The following is a 14,967-nucleotide window of genomic DNA, read 5'->3' as shown; positions in this document are numbered from 1 at the left end:
GTTAGCTGGTGGATCTCGGGTAAATGCAGGAAAGATATTCCCGATGTCCAGGGAGCCCAGAGCCAGGGGTCACAGTCTAAGGATATTGGGTAAGCCAATTAACATTGAGATGAGGAAGTGTTTCTTTGCCCAGAGAGTGATGAACCTTTGGAATTCTCTGCCACAGAAAGTAACTGAGGCCAAAACAATGAATGTTTTCACGAACGAGTTGGACATAATTGTTAGGGCTAAAGGAATTAAACAGCATGGGGAGAAAAAAGAAACAGGGTGCTGAGATGGATGATCAACCACGAGTGGTGGAGTAGGCTTGAAGGGCCGAATGGCCTACTCCTGCTCCTATTTTCTATGCTTCACTGCATCACCACACATAGCCAGAAACAAAAACTGCAATATTGTAAAGGAACCTGACGAACTGATATTCTAATAAATGTTGGTCAGAACACCAACTACTGTCAAATAGCAACCTGAGATTCTCCCAAAGATTTGAATGGGTAGACAGGACCTCAGCTTCAATAGGTTAGTCAAACACTTTGCGCACTGGCATGTTTTCCCTATATAAGACAAAGTTATCAACCCACATAGTTAGCTCAAATTGAGTACTACAGCTTGAATCACACCCTGTCTGACTTAGAGGCAATTTTGCCCCCACCAGGTCAAAGTAGACACGTGTGTAAAAGCTCAAGATTAGAGTGGTGCTGGAAAAGCACAACAGGTCAGGCAGCATCCTAAGAGCAAGAAAATCAACGTTTTGGGCAAAAGCCCTTCATCAGGAATGAGGGGGCCAGATCACTCTAATCTTGACTCTCATCTCCAGCATCTGCAATACGCACTTCTGCCTATGTGTATAAAAGCTGTAATGTATTACCAAATTGTGCATTAGAAGGACCTTTAATGGATGTACACAGTATGGAAAGTATTTTCAGCTGCAGTTTAGAATGAGCAGTAGCAAATTGTCAGCTACTTTTGTATCTGGTTCTGTATGAAATTCAGCCCCACATATTCTTCCGAATGGAATGAAAGTAACCTGTGAAATACATCACCGTCACAGGAACTTTTGAAATAATTCACAAAATATTTATGCGCAATGATTCAACAACACCAGAGTAAATGTACATGTCAACCTGCTGAATGGTGTCTGAAATAATTCTTATTAATAAAAACCAACATGAGATAAGTAAATTTCAAATGCCACAGAAAAGTGACTACTAAGCTTGTGTAAATTATGAACCATTTGCTATTTTTAGCTACTGTTTGGAACAGTGTGCGTAGTTGATGTTGCTCAACAGTAAAAATCGATTAAACTTGCAAGACAGAGTCAGAGGGTGCAATTTTCCCTTTCCGGATATAGGTTTTGGGGTGCAATTGTTAGATATTAACTGACACACCATCCCTATCACTGAGAAAACGTGACTTATTTTGTGCCAGTTGCCAGTCGGCTTGTTGCCTGCTGACCTTCAGTGAGCATTCTGAACTATTACAGGCTTTGACACTGGCCTCTCCAGTCTCTGGATGTTGCTAGCCAATCAGACGCTAGCAGCTTCTGGATCCTAAAGACCGTTGATTGAACACAGCCCCAAGGGATCCAACGGTGAGGTCTACTCTTGTGTTCATTGTCGTAGAGTAGTGTGTTGTTGAGGGAAGGGGATTAGGATTAGGAGGTTTGGAGGCAAGAGCGGAGTTTGACTATCAAAGGCCACCATTACGATCCATCCGTGCCCCTCAGATTGGGGCCACTGGACACTCCCATTCATAGTTCGAAGGCAAGTTTCCTAGTTGGGAGGACAGCCATAATCTATGTGCATAATCTGTGTTAATTCTCCAATGCATTAAAGAAATAATGCTACCAATCCAAGGAAAACCTTTCGACAGAGATGTTAAAGCGGATGTAAGAGTAGACATAACTTTTTGCTTGACCTGGATTCAGCATTATCATAGATTCAGAGTCATACAGCACAGATACAGACCCTTCAGTCCAACACATCCATTTCGACCAGGTATCCTAACCTCATCTAGTCCCATTTGCCAGCACTTGGTCCATTTCCCTCCAAACCCTTCCAATTCATATACCCATCCAGATGCCTTTTAAATGCTGTAATTATACCAGCCTCCACCACTTCCTCTGGCAGCTCATTCCATACACGTACCACCCTCTGGGTGAAAAAGTTGCCCCTTAGGTCCCTTTTATATCTTTCCCCTCTCACCCTAAACCCATACCCTCTAGTACTGGACACCCCACCCCAGGGAAAAGGCCTTGTCTATTTACCGTATCCACGACCCTCATGATTTTATAAACCTCTATAAAGTCACCCTCAGCCTCCGATGCTCCAGTTTCCTATACTCAATTCTTTGACCAAAAAAGGAAAGAATACCAAATGCCTTCTTCACAATCTGTGACTCTACTTTCAAGGATCAATGAACGTGCAGACCAAGGTCCCTTTGTTCAGCAACACTCCCCCGGACATTACTATTAAGTGTATAAGTCTGGGGAGATGACATGGAACAGCTGAAGACCTTGTCACACGATCTGAGCTGCATTGCTGTGTCCAAGAAGCCCCATGGGAAGATGGGCAGATATCCCTAATGTCTGGAAGACAAGGTTAGTTAGTAGTTAGAAGATGGCAACAGGACTTCCTCCATCTGAACCCTTACCCAACTGTTTAGAGATCAGGAGTTCACTTTTAACAGTGTCCTGAATCATACATCATGAATGTCCATTGTAAATAGTTCACTTCTTGGAGTTTATAAAGATCTGATGCCAATAAAGATTTCATGTTTTATGGTTTTGTGGAGTGCATATATGCGCAGATACAGTCATGCAGAAATGAACTTCAGATGCTTTTGAATGTCTCTTGTACAGGCTTCTTGTCCACACATTCTGTATAGTACTTGCATATAAGTACTTTAGAATTTTGCAAGGGAATTGGCCAACAATAAAATGGCTGGTAATGACTTATCAGTAACACATCTGTTCTAACATCTGGCAGGCTTTCAGTAAAATGCTCAACACCTATTTATGAAAGTAAGGTGATAAGTGAAACCAGTGACTGACCTGGAATAGGTTGGACTCCTACTGTCAGAGTTTCACTGTTGTGTATTACACAATTGTACAAATTAGACTAAAAGAATGGTTGGACTCCCCAATCAATACGCTTTATCCTCAATTTTATTTGTTTGGCATGTTGGTAACAGATCTATCTTCAAATCAGAGTGTTATAGAGTCATAGTTGCCCTTCAGAAACATGTGTGTATAATCTAGGCTGACACTTCAAAGCAGTATTGAGGGAGGGCTGCAATGTTTGAGATACCTCTTTAGAATGAGATATCAAACTTAGGCTTTGTCCCTTAGCCAGATGTAAAAGAATCTGATGCTCAAATTGATGCATATCCTCCAACCAACAGCATTATAAAAAGATGATCTGCTATTCTATCTCATTATTGTATTGTTGTTATAATAAGTCCCTGGGCGAGGTTCCCCAGTGTGTTATGATTCTGGACAGGATAATCCCAGGTGGTTTTGCTCCCTGTCTTAACTCACCTCCTCTCTCAGCTTGTGACAACAAATTTGTAAGGATCCTTTCCACATGGTTACTGTTTTCCAATCAGAATGTATTTATACTTTAAAAAGGAACCAAATTAACCAATTGTTTTGAATTAAAGACTGTGTTTATTAGCTAGTAAATGTGAGAAAAGACAATAAAAATGCAGCATACATTTTTATGTATGTTGGTTAGAAATGTGAATTGAATAAAAAGACAACTAATAAGAAGACATACAGATCAGTCTCCTGGTTCCATGAAGAGAATTTGGTGGACCTTTCCAGCTATTCGGTTGGATGATAATGGTCATGCTGATGTTGGGAGTGAAGCAACTGACTTCACATTCTTGGCTTTACAAGTTGGTCGACTGTCTTGTTTGCTAGTTCCTTTTCAATGGTGACTTCATTGATTTGCCTGGCTTCCAACAGAGTGTGATAGAATATATTTCTTCACTTACAGTGCAGGGATAGCCACTGGCTGTTTTCATGATGTGGCCTTCACAGCATACAAGCCCACACCAACACGTCAGCCCACTAACGCACTGAGACTACAACTGTAGGAACTTTAAATCCTTGTTCCTTTATTTGCCTGAGAGGATAAAACACAAACATGTCCTTCAACTCATGTCCACTGTCTGGATTGCCCACAGATAGATTTCCTGCTGAGCAGGGAAACCAGTTTTTACCTTGCATCTCTTCCTCTTAAGTCTCTCTCTTTGAAGATTTCCATGACGATCCATGACAATCCAGGATTTATATTATCAGTCTTATTAAGCTTGGAGGTCTTTAAAAAAACATTTTAAAAAGTTTAGTATGTCAATAAGCAATTCAGAGTCAACACTTTAAAAAATTCTTCATTGCCTATAAAGTACTTGGGTGGAGTCATGAAAAGGAAGTCTTTCTTTCTTTCTTTCAGCTAAAATACCATCCCACCCCTCTTATTTTTCAGCATCCAGCATTGATTAGACCTGACAAATACAACACAATGTATTCCTCAGGCATTTGTTTGTGATGTGAAATTATGAATGGCTATTAGCCCAGTTGTTATCCTGTAAGTAATCCCATGAAAATAGACATTTATCTAAAAACAGCTGACATTTCAGGAGATGTGTCAAGAGAAATCTGAATTAGTTCCAATTATTCCACTTATTCTTCCACTTTTTACACTTGTCTCAGCAATTTCATTCAAACTGCACACGAACAACCTCACTGTCTCTGCACAGAGAGGCTCATCCAAACCTCACCTCACTTGCTCACAGTCCAATTTGCAACTTCACGCACCAGCCAGTTTCGTAACAGTTTCTACCCTACTGTTGTTAGAATGCTGAATGGACTCACATTCGTCTGTTCCTGTGTGTCTGTTTTTGCTGCTGTTTACCTGTTACTAACTTATCTATGCTACTTAACTCTGTGACCTGCCTGTATTGCTCGCAAGACAAAGCTTTTCACTGTGCCTCGGTACACGTGACAATAAATTCAATTTTGACCTCATGGTAAATTTTGAGATTTTTACTTGCAGAACAGTGATTATCTTTCAAAGATGTACAATGACTCTAAAGTACTTTGAGACATCTTTGAAGGATGTGATAAGGTGCAATATCAAGTGTTTGTTTTCCTTCAAGCAAGGCTGCAAGTTAATGCTGACAGGGTGTGTCGGGGTATACTCAGGAAGCGATTCACCTTTGTAAAATTTTAAGGTTTGGACTGAATTGAGACTATGATTGGGTGTCTGAGCACAATACATTTATCTTCAAATCAGATCAGTGATATCATTAACTACAGAGAGAAAGAAAGCATATGTCCGGAGCATCAGATCTTACAGAGGGGTGGGGGTGGGGGCTTTAAATTCTCATTTAAGTTCAACTTAACGAAATATTAGAGTGAGTTGTTTATAATTATTGAGTTAGTTGCATCAATTATGCTGACTCAGAATAAACGCTGACAGCATTTCGTAGCAATTTTTAAGGCTATCAGGGTGATAGATAGTAATATTAGTGCAAGATTTCGTACCAGTAAGCCAGTTAAAGCACATCCATGTTCAAAGCAAAACGTTCGCTACCACACACCTCATAGTCAGTTTCCATTTTATTCCACGGCTGACATTTACTTGCACTGAGGAAGATTATCGCATTTATTTGTGTTGCGCCCAAGGCCCACCAAAGCCGAATTGAGACTGCACAAATAATTGCATGTCCAGGCACGTTCATCCCATTAGCTTGGGCTCCATTTGAACTCTGGTCTAGAGCAAACAAGGACAAAAGTTAAACAGATTCTGTAACGCAATTACAACAACTCGAGTCAAATTCCAGGTTGATATCTGGCTTTAAGTATGAAAACTTTACAGGGTAGAAGACCCCTTATCTCAGTAGCTTGATACAAGTGCAAAAGTCAAAGTTAAAATATATATTCTGCACCTTAAGACAGTCCAGAAATTCAAATTTCAAAAGACAGTGAATGTGAACACAAAAGAACTCAGAGGATTTGGGCATTAATTATTGCACAGTCTTCAGCATTGGGTTAAAGGACATCAGAATTAGTGACTTTCTAACCCCTATTTTACCACCATAGACAGCTACTGCACGTTTAAATTGGTATCCACTTTCTTTACATAGTAAAGACCTGATTAGTCATCATCAAAATGAATTTTGGATGTTTTGAGTCCAGGCTAGTTCTCAGTAAATGAGTCGATGGTTTTAATTATGCTTTAGTTCTCCAGGCTAGAATTTCCAAGGATTGACTCATTGAAACAATTCAGCTGCTTCTTCCAAGTTACGTCAAGAGAGCTGATGTTGTTTGATGCATTGTAAACCAGTTTGCCTGCACATTAGTGAATTCCTATATATAACTGAATTGGGACTAAAAATACCAATAGACAGAAAGATATCACCAACAAAATCAGTTGCAACCTGGGAAGAGTACAAAATGCGCAACTCGTAACATAGATCAGACTTGAGTATGTCACTTGGGTTATGTATTCTGTGGGTGGTGTGGGGGTGGATGGCCTGAATTGATACACTCCAGGAACCTCCTGTCCCAACAGCTCCCCAAAGTAAAACAATGCTGTAAATGTTATCAATGCAGCACAGAAAAACTAATGACAGTAATCAAATAAAATATGCCCAAGACTAAATTGGGATTTGGCAATCTGATAACTTCCACCTTTACCACTCTCCTCTGAAACCACAATTTGAAAAACAATATTTTACACAAATCATTTTCTGCCTTTTTTCTCATGATTTTCGTCCGTAAGATCTGATGCTCAGGACAATATGGTTTTTTTCTCTGTAGTTAATGATATCACAGATCTGATTTGAAGGTAAATGTATTGTGCTCAGACACCCAACACTGGACTTCACATCTCACAATTAACTTCCATCAAACATATGATCCCAAACCAACTCAAACATCCATCTATCCATACCCCTGTGTTTGATCAGTGCTAATACCTCATTTCCCCAGTGGCTGCTTCCACCTTCCATCATGGCAGCAGCTCCAAAGGGGTGCACATGTCTGGATATGCAGCAGGTAACATCCCTTCTGTACACACAAGTATTAAAAAGGCTGGATGGACTTTGCAGATTAAGTCAGAACACAATGTACACAACCAAGTAGGAATTTTGGCTCACAGCACTTGATGCTGTAGAGGAAGGGTTATTTTCGTGTTCTTTGGGCCAGATTCAGCTGGTGTGAGAACAAACAGTAACAGTTTGATTCCCAGTAAAATAAAACATTTTACTTACATCATGCAGTCAGTTTCTCATAATCAGTGCTGTCATTAATCTGTTACTGATCCTCAGCTTTGTTCCAATTCCCGTGCATATCCGAGCATGCAAGACTTCATTCTGCCTCTGGGGTCAAACCCATGATTTCTGAGGTTCTGCAGTCATTTCAAACTCTACCTGTGATGTTTGATCTCATTTGCAGGTAATTTAACAGTTATCCGAACATTCCTTTGTTAATGCTCCTAAACTGACCTGTATCATTACAGACTGACACAGATCTTCTGACTTCAGACTTTCTGCAACATTGTGGAGCTGTATCTTTTGGAAGATTTTATTCCCTTTCTCCTTGATGTCACTATAGTTTTAGATTAGATTCCCTACAATGTGGAAACAGGCCCTTCAGCCCAACAAGTCAACACCAACCCACCCAGACCCATTCCCCCTGACTAATGTACCTGACACTACGGGCAATTTAGAATGGTCAATTCACCTAACCTGCACATTTTTGGACTGTGGGAGGAAACTCACACAGACACGAGGAGAATGTGCAAACTCCACACAGACAATTGCCTGAGATGGGAATTGAACTCGGGCCCCTCGTGCTATGAGCCAGCCATGCTAACCACTGAGCTATAGCTCCTTTGTAAGGAGGAGGGGAAAAACAAAGATAAAAATTAATGACATTTCAGTTAAAGAACGTATTTCTTGACTTCAGCGCTCACAGACAATGAAGTATGTTTGGAAATGCAGTGCCTTTTGTAAGGAACACAGCAGTCAATTGGTTTACAGTAAGATCCCACAACAGATGGCCTGTTTATCAATAATGTTCTTTGAGGGATAAGTATTGAATAGGATATCAGAAAAAAAATTCCTGCTCTTCTTCAAAAAAGTGCCACAGGATATTTTAACTCCAACTGCGAACGCAGATTGAGCCTCAGCTGAACCTGATTAAAGAAGGTTTGAAAAATCCGGCTTTCTCTCAATGCTGCTCTCTCTCAATGCTGCTCTCTCTCAATGCTGCACTCTCTCAATGCTGCACTCTCTCAATGCTGTACTCTCTCAATACGGCTCTCTCTCAATGCTGCACTCTCTCAATGCTGCACTCTCTCAATGCGGCTCTCTCTAAATGCTGCACTCTCTCAATGCTGCACTCTCTCAATGCTGCACTCTCTCAATGCGGCTCTCTCTAAATGCTGCACTCTCTCAATGCTGCACTCTCTCAATGCTGCACTCTCTCAATGCTGCACTCTCTCAATGCTGTACTCTCTCAATACGGCTCTCTCTCAATGCTGCACTCTCTCAATGCTGCACTCTCTCAATGCGGCTCTCTCTAAATGCTGCACTCTCTCAATGCTGCACTCTCTCAATGCTGCACTCTCTCAGTGCTGCACTCTCAATGCTGCACTCTCTCAATGCTGTACTCTCTCAATACGGCTCTCTCTCAATGCTGCACTCTCTCAATGCTGCACTCTCTCAATGCTGTACTCTCTCAATACGGCTCTCTCTCAATGCTGCACTCTCTCAATGCTGCACTCTCTCAATGCTGCACTCTCTCAATGCTGCACTCTCTCAATGCTGCACTCTCTCAATGCGGCTCTCTCTCAATGCGGCTCTCTCTCAATGCTGCACTCTCTCAATGCTGCACTCTCTCAATGCTGCACTCTCTCAATGCGGCTCTCTCTCAATGCGGCTCTCTCTCAATGCTGCACTCTCTCAATGCTGCACTCTCTCAATGCTGCACTCTCTCAATGCGGCTCTCTCTCAATGCTGCACTCTCTCAATGCTGCACTCTCTCAATGCTGCTCTCTCTCAATGCTGCACTCTCTCAATGCGGCTCTCTCTCAATGCTGCACTCTCTCAATGCTGCACTCTCTCAATGCTGCTCTCTCTCAATGCTGCACTCTCTCAATGCTGCACTCTCTCAATGCTGCTCTCTCTCAATGCTGCACTCTCTCAATGCTGCACTCTCTCAATGCTGCACTCTTCAATGCTGCTCTCTCTCAATGCTGCTCTCTCTCAATGCTGCACTCTCTCAATACGGCTCTCTCTCAATGCTGCACCCTCTCAATGCTGCACTCTCTCAATGCTGCTCTCTCTCAATGCTGCACTCTCTCAATGCGGCTCTCTCTCAATGCTGCACTCTCTCAATGCTGCTCTCTCTCAATGCTGCTCACTCTCAATGCTGCTCTCTCTCAGTGCTGCTCTCTCTCAATACGGCTCTCTCTCAATACGGCTCTCTCTCAATGCTGCTCTCTCAATACGGCTCTCTCTCAATACGGCTCTCTCTCAATACTGCTCTCTCTAAATGCTGCTCTCTCTCAATGCTGCTCTCCCTCAATACGGCTCTCTCTCAATGCTGCTCTCTCTCAATGCGGCTCTCTCTCAGTGCTGCTCTCTCTCAATGCTGCTCTCTCTCAATACTGCTCTCTCTCAATGCTGCTCTCTCTCAGTGCTGCTCTCTCTCAATACAGCTCTCTCTCAATACGTCTCTCTCTCAGTGTTGCACTCTCTCAATACGGCTCTCTCTCAATACAACTCTCACTCAATACGGCTCTCTCTCAATGCTGCTCTCTCTCAATGCGGCTCTCTCTCAGTGCTGCTCTCTCTCAATACAGCTCTCTCTCAATACGTCTCTCTCTCAGTGCTGCTCTCTCTCAATACGGCTCTCTCTCAATACGGCTCTCACTCAATACGGTTCTCTCTCAATGCTGCTCTCTCTCAATGCGGCTCTCTCTCAATACGGCTCACTCTCAATGCTGCTCTCTCACAATACAGCTCTCTCTCAATACGTCTCACTCTCAATACGGCTGTCCCTCAATGCTGCTCTCTCTCAATATAGCTCTCTCTCAATACGGCTCACTCTCAATGCTGCTCTCTCACAATACAGCTCTCCCTCAATACGTCTCTCTCTCAATGCTGCACTCCCTCAATGCGGCTCTCTCTCAATATAGCTCTCTCTCAATATAGCTCTCTCTCAATACGGCTCACTCTCAATGCTGCTCTCTCACAATATAGCTCTCTCTCAATACGGCTCTCTCTCAATGCGGCTCTCTCTCAGTGCTGCTCTCTCTCAATGCTGCTCTCTCTCAATACGGCTCTCTCTCAATACGCCTCTCTCTCAATGCGGCTCTCTCTCAATACGGCTCTCTCTCAATACGGCTCTCTCTCAATGCTGCTCACTCTCAGTGCTGCTCTCTCTCAATGCTGCTCACTCTCAGTGCTGCTCACTCTCAATGCTGCTCTCTCTCAATGCTGCTCTCTGTCAATACGGCTCTCTCTCAATGCTGCTCTCTCTCAATGCTGCTCTCTCTCAATACGGCTCTCTCTCAATACGGCTCTCTCTCAATGCTGCTCTCTCTCTCAATACGGCTCTCTCTCAATGCGGTTCTCTTTCAATGCTGCTCTCTCTCAATGCTGCTCACTCTCAGTGCTGCTCACTCTCAATGCTGCTCTCTCAATACGGCTCTCTCTCAATGCTGCTTTCTCTCAATGCGGCTCTCTCTCAATACGGCTCTCTCTCAATGCTGCTCTCTCTCAATACGGCTCTCTCTCAATACGGCTCTCTCTCAATGCTGCTCTCTCTCAATACGGCTCTCTCTCAATACGGCTCTCTCTCAATACGGCTCACTCTCAATGCTGCTCTCTCTCAATACGGCTCTCCCTCAATGCTGCTCTCTCTCAATGCTGCTCTCTCTCAATGCTGCTCTCTCTCAATGCTGCTCTCTCTCAATACGGCTCTCTCTCAATACGGCTCTCTCTCAATGCTGCTCTCTCTCAATACGGCTCTCTCTCAATACGGCTCTCTCTCAATACTGCTCTCTCTCAATGCTGCTCTCTCTCAGTGCTGCTCTCTCTCAATACAGCTCTCTCTCAATACGTCTCTCTCTCAGTGCTGCACTCTCTCAATACGGCTCTCTCTCAATACGGCTCTCACTCAATACGGTTCTCTCTCAATGCTGCTCTCTCTCAATGCGGCTCTCTCTCAATACGGCTCTCACTCAATACGGCTCTCTCTCAGTGCTGCTCTCTCTCAATGCTGTTCACTCTCAATACGGCTGTCCCTCAATGCTGCTCACTCTCAATGCTGCTCTCTCTCAATGCTGCTCTCTGTCAATACAGCTCTCTCTCAATGCTGCTCTCTCTCAATGCTGCTCTCTCTCAATACGGCTCTCTCTCAATACGGCTCTCCCTCAATGCTGCTCTCTCTCAATGCTGCTCTCTCTCAATGCTGCTCTCTCTCAATATAGCTCTCTCTCAATACGGCTCACTCTCAATGCTGCTCTCTCACAATATAGCTCTCTCTCAATACGTCTCTCTCTCAGTGCTGCACTCTCTCAATACAGCTCTCTCTCAATACGGCTCTCTCTCAATACGGCTCTCTCTCAATGCTGCTCTCTCTCAATGCGGCTCTCTCTCAGTGCTGCTCTCTCTCAATGCTGCTCTCTCTCAATACGGCTCTCTCTCAATATGCCTCTCTCTCAATGCGGCTCTCTCTCAATACGGCTCTCTCTCAATGCAGCTCTCTCTCAATACGGCTCTCTCTCAATGCTGCTCACTCTCAGTGCTGCTCTCTCTCAATGCTGCTCTCTCTCAATGCTGCTCTCTCTCAATACGGCTGTCTCTCAATGCGGCTCTCTCTCAATGCTGCTCACTCTCAGTGCTGCTCACTCTCAATGCTGCTCTCTCTCAATGCTGCTCTCTGTCAATACGGCTCTCTCTCAATGCTGCTCTCTCTCAATGCTGCTCTCTCTCAATACGGCTCTCTCTCAATACGGCTCTCTCTCAATGCTGCTCTCTCTCTCAATACGGCTCTCTCTCAATGCGGTTCTCTTTCAATGCTGCTCTCTCTCAATGCTGCTCACTCTCAGTGCTGCTCACTCTCAATGCTGCTCTCTCAATACGGCTCTCTCTCAATGCTGCTCTCTCTCAATGCGGCTCTCTCTCAATACGGCTCTCTCTCAATGCTGCTCTCTCTCAATACGGCTCTCTCTGAATACGGCTCTCTCTCAATGCTGCTCTCTCTCAATACGGCTCTCTCTCAATACGGCTCTCTCTCAATACGGCTCTCTCTCAATATGGCTCTCTCTCAATGCTGCTCTCTCTCAATACGGCTCTCTCTCAATACGGCTCTCTCTCAATACGGCTCTCTCTCAATGCTGCTCTCTCTCAATACGGCTCTCTCTCAGCGCTGCTCTCTCTCAATACGGCTCTCCCTCAATGCTGCTCTCTCTCAATGCTGCTCTCTCTCAATGCTGCTCTCTCTCAATACGGCTCTCTCTCAATACGGCTCTCTCTCAATGCTGCTCTCTCTCAATGCTGCTCTCTCTCAATACGGCTCTCTCTCAATACGGCTCTCTCTCAATACGGCTCTCTCTCAATGCTGCTCTCTCTCAATGCTGCTCACTCTCAATGCTGCGGTCTCTCAGTGCTGCTCTCTCTCAATACGGCTCTCTCTCAATACGGCTCTCTCTCAATGTTGCTCTCTCTCAATACGGCTCTCTCTCAATACGGCTCTCTCTCAATACGGCTCTCTCTCAGTGCTGCTCTCTCTCAATGCTGCTCCCTCTCAATACGGCTCTCTCTCAATACGGCTCTCTCTCAATATGGCTCTCTCTCAATGCTGCTCTCTCTCAATACGGCTCTCTCTCAATACGGCTCTCTCTCAATACGGCTCTCTCTCAATGCTGCTCTCTCTCAATACGGCTCTCTCTCAGCGCTGCTCTCTCTCAATACGGCTCTCCCTCAATGCTGCTCTCTCTCAATGCTGCTCTCTCTCAATGCTGCTCTCTCTCAATACGGCTCTCTCTCAATACTGCTCTCTCTCAATGCTGCTCTCTCTCAATGCTGATCTCTCTCAATACGGCTCTCTCTCAATACGGCTCTCTCTCAATACGGCTCTCTCTCAATGCTGCTCTCTCTCAATGCTGCTCACTCTCAATGCTGCGGTCTCTCAGTGCTACTCTCTCTCAATACGGCTCTCTCTCAATACGGCTCTCTCTCAATGTTGCTCTCTCTCAATATGGCTCTCTCTCAATACGGCTCTCTCTCAATACTGCTCTCTCTCAATGCTGCTCTCTCTCAATACGGCTCTCTCTCAATACGGCTCTCTCTCAATACTGCTCTCTCTCAATGCTGCTCTCTCTCAGTGCTGCTCTCTCTCAATACAGCTCTCTCTCAATACGGCTCTCTCTCAATGCTGCTCTCTCTCAATATGGCTCTCCCTCAATACGGCTCTCTCTCAATACGGCTCTCTCTCAGTGCTGCTCTCTCTCAATGCTGCTCCCTCTCAATACGGCTCTCTCTCAATATGGCTCTCTCTCAATGCTGCTCTCTCTCAATACGGCTCCCTCTCAATACGGCTCTCTCTCAATACGGCTCTCTCTCAATGCTGCTCTCTCTCAATACGGCTCTCTCTCAATGCTGCTCTCTCTCAATACGGCTCTCTCTCAATACCGCTCTCTCTCAATACTGCTCTCTCTCAATGCTGCTCTCTCTCAGTGCTGCTCTCTCTCAATACAGCTCTCTCTCAATACGTCTCTCTCTCAGTGCTGCACTCTCTCAATACGGCTCTCTCTCAATACGGCTCTCACTCAATACGGCTCTCTCTCAATGCTGCTCTCTCTCAATGCGGCTCTCTCTCAATACGGCTCTCTCTCAATGCTGCTCTCTCTCAATACGGCTCTCTCTCAATACGGCTCTCTCTCAATACTGCTCTTTCTCAATGCTGCTCTCTCTCAGTGCTGCTCTCTCTCAATACGGCTCTCTCTCAATACGTCTGTCTCTCAATGCTGCTCTCTCTCAATACGGCTCTTTCTCAATACAGCTCTCTCTCAATACTGCACTCTCTCAATGCTGCTCTCTCTCAATGCGGCTCTCTCTCAATGCTGCTCTCTCTCAGTGCTGCTCTCTCTCAATACGGCTCTCTCTCAATTCGGCTCTCTCTCAATGCTGCTCTCTCTCAATGCTGCTCTCTCTCAATGCGGCTCTCTCTCAGTGCGGCTCTCTCTCAATGCGGCTCTCTCTCAATGCGGCTCTCTCTCAATGCGGCTGTCTCTCAATACAGCTCTCTCTCAATGCTGCTCACTCTCAGTGCTGCTCACTCTCAATGCTGCTCTCTCAATACGGCTCTCTCTCAATGCTGCTCTCTCTCAATGCGGCTCTCTCTCAGTGCTGCTCTCTCTCAATGCTGCTCCCTCTCAATACGGCTCTCTCTCAATACGGCTCTCTCTCAATACGGCTCTCTCTCAATGCTGCTCTCTCTCAATACGGCTCTCTCTCAATACGGCTCTCTCTCAATACGGCTCTCCCTCAGTGCTGCTCTCTTTCAATGCTGCACTCTCTCAATGCGGCTCTCTCTCAATGCGGCTCTCTCTCGATACGGCTCTCTCTCAATGCTGCACTCTCTCAATGCTGCTCTCTCTCAGTGCTGCTCTCTCTCAATACGGCTCTCTCTCAATACGGCTCTTTCTCAATGCGGCTCTCTCTCAATGCGGCTCTCTCTCAAGGCTGCTCTCTCTCTCAACGCTGCACTCTCTCAATACGTGTCTCTCTCAATACGGCTCTCTCTCAATACGGCTCTCTCTCAATGCTGCTCTCTCTCAATGCTGCTCTCTCTCAATACGGCTCTCTCTCAATACGGCTCTCTCTCAATACGGCTCTCTCTCAATGCTGCTCTCTCTCAATGCTGCTCACTCTCAATGCTGCGGTCTC

At 44.8% G+C, this 14,967-nt stretch overlaps 1 long non-coding RNA gene across 2 annotated transcripts; it reads right to left on the bottom strand.

Annotated features, from left to right (window-relative positions):
* Positions 1-3,731: 3,731 nt before the first annotated feature.
* LOC122564280 (uncharacterized) lies at positions 3,732-7,048 on the bottom strand. 2 transcript variants are annotated; one of them, XR_015752788.1, is made up of 4 exons: positions 6,982-7,048; positions 5,602-5,774; positions 4,222-4,319; positions 3,732-4,124 (listed from the first exon to the last, which is right to left on the bottom strand). It is a non-coding gene; the product is annotated as an uncharacterized LOC122564280 (long non-coding RNA). The 2 variants fall into 2 exon arrangements; XR_015752787.1 differs by lacking the exon at positions 6,982-7,048 and adding an exon at positions 5,950-6,185.
* Positions 7,049-14,967: the final 7,919 nt, after the last annotated feature.

Source organism: Chiloscyllium plagiosum, unplaced genomic scaffold (genome assembly GCF_037043375.1).
Source record: "Chiloscyllium plagiosum isolate Xiang-an unplaced genomic scaffold, Cpla_swu_hap1 HiC_scaffold_34, whole genome shotgun sequence".
Classification (NCBI taxonomy): domain Eukaryota; kingdom Metazoa; phylum Chordata; class Chondrichthyes; order Orectolobiformes; family Hemiscylliidae; genus Chiloscyllium; species Chiloscyllium plagiosum.
The sequence above is the reverse complement of the archived record's forward strand: the minus strand, read 5'-3'. Positions and strand labels throughout refer to the sequence as shown.